Raw genomic sequence first — 2532 nt, forward strand, 5'->3', positions numbered from 1 at the left:
AAAAAAAAAAAAAGCCTGAATACCTGGTTCTCTCCGCCAACATTCTCTACCTCTTTCACTTCTGTGATGGCCCTTTTTCTGCGCAGGAAAAAGTAAATAGACTTCTTTCTATCCTAATCTTTGCCTGGAGAAATCTTTCTCAAAACCCACATACACTAGCTCACACTCTTACAGGTTGAAATCTCAAAAGAAAATTTTTAAAAAACACATTATTTGCAAATAAGCTCACATTCAGAATTGGGACTTTAACATGTCTTTTTTTGGAGGACACAATTCAACCCATAACAGAAATAAAAATCACAAACAAAGACAACAAAAAACATAGATAAATTGGACCTCAACTAATTTTCAACACAGGGTCAAAAATAATTTGCTAAAAGAAAGATAGCCTTTTCAACGAATGGTGCTGAAGTAATTCCACATTCATATGTGAAACAAAAAACGAACAAACAAAAATCTTGATCTAAGTCTTACACTTCATACAAAAATTGACTCCACACTTGATCTTAGCCAAAAGGCCAAGAATTGATCAAAAATTGACTTCAAATAGGTCACAGACAAATGTAAAACTAAAACTTTTAGAAAAATAATAGGAGAAAATCTTCAAGATCAAAGGTATTATAGATAAAGAGCTTTTAGATTTAACATCAAAAGCCTGATCCATATAAGGAAAAATCAATAAATTAGACTTCATCAAAATTAAAATTTTTTTTCTGCAAAAGACCTTGTTAAGCAGGACGAAAAGACAAACTACAGACTGGGAAAAATTATTTGCAAACCACATCCAACAAAGGACTAGTACCTAGAATATATAACGAACTCTCAAAATTCAAAAATAAAAGAGCAAGCAATCCTGTTAGAAAATGGGCAAAAGACATAACAAGACATCTCACTGAATAGGATGTGCAATTGGCAAAAAAAGCACATGAAATTATATTCAGCATCAGGGAAATGCAAATTTAAGCCACAATGAGATATGTCTACACACCCATCAGAGAGCTTAAATAAAACTTAGTGACAACACCAAATGCTGGCAAGGATGTAGAGAAACCGGATGACTCACACATGGCTAGTGGGAATGTAAAATGGTACAGCCACTCTGGAAAACAGCTTGGCAGTTTTTAAAAATTTGAACAGACAACTACCATATGTCCTAGCAATTACACACCTGAGCATTTATCCCAGAGAAATGAATCTCATGTTCACACAAAAACCTATATGAAATGTTTATAGCAGCTTTATTTGTAATAGTCAAAAATGGCAAATAACCCAGATGCCATTCAATGGATGAGAAACTATGGTACATCCATACCATGGAGCACTACTCAGCAATGAAAAGGAACAAACTATTAAGATCAATACATGCAAAGACCTGGATGAATCTCTAATGAGTGAAAAAAAAGCCAATCCTAAAAGCTTCCATACTATATGATCCATTTGTATAACATTCTTTTTTTTTTTTTTTTTTTTGAGACAGAGTCTCACTGTGTTGCCCGGGCTAGAGTGCCATGGCATCAGCCTAGCTCACAGCAACCTCAAACTCCTGGGCTCAAGCAATCCTTCTGTCTCAGCCTCCCGAGTAGCTGGGACTACAGGCATGCGCCACCATGCCTGGCTAATTTTTTTTCTATATAGTTTTAGTTGTCCTATTAATTTCTTTCTATTTTTAATAGAGACGGGGTCTCGCTCTTGCTCAGGCTGGTTTCGAACTCCTGAGCTCAGGCAATCCGCCCGCCTCGGCCTCCCAGAGTGCTAGGATTACAGGCGTGAGCCACCGTGCCTGGCCCTTTGTATAACATTCTTGAAATGATTCCATTTATATAAAATTCTGGAAATATAGCAGAGAATAGATTAGTGGTGACAGGGGTTAGAGAGTGTCACAGGAGGGACCTGGGTTTTCTATACAAGGACAGCATGAGGGAAACTTGTGGTTACAGAAATGTTCTATACCTTAACTCTCTCAATGTCAGTATCTGTGCTCAGAGCACTCTAATGTGCTCTGAGCACATTAATCTTCAAAATAACCCCATCAAAAAGGTACAATCAACACACTTTTTATAGACAAGGAAACTGAGGCACAGAGAGGTTAAATTACTTGCACAATGTCACACAGCTGGGGCCAGGAACGGACACCAAGCAGTCCACTGTAGAACCACTATTGTCTGAAATCTTATAACAACCCATTTCCCTTACCCTGAGATTCTTATTCAAAAGGTCTGGGGCAGGTCTGAGCTTATAGAGCCTCTTGCACTTCCCCATATTTTTTTTTTTCATCACAGCCTGGACCCAGTCTCAGGGCCTTTTTATGGCAAACGGGGAGCGCGGTATCAGTTAGACTCACATCCCACTGTCCAGAGCTTGGTTTCGTGGCCGCAGTCACTTGCAAGAGAGACTGGGAAACGGATGTGCATATTCAAATTTCTGCTTCTGTGGAAGAAGAGGAGAACGGATGCTGGGGGACACCCAGCAGGCTCAGCCACGCTCTGCGGGGTAAGTGCCCTCGCAGCTGCGTCAGTCCACTGCTCAAAGCCG

This window comes from Propithecus coquereli, unplaced genomic scaffold, assembly GCF_000956105.1.
Source record: "Propithecus coquereli isolate 6110/MARCELLA unplaced genomic scaffold, Pcoq_1.0 Scaffold111, whole genome shotgun sequence".
In the NCBI taxonomy this organism is placed as follows: Eukaryota; Metazoa; Chordata; class Mammalia; order Primates; family Indriidae; genus Propithecus; species Propithecus coquereli.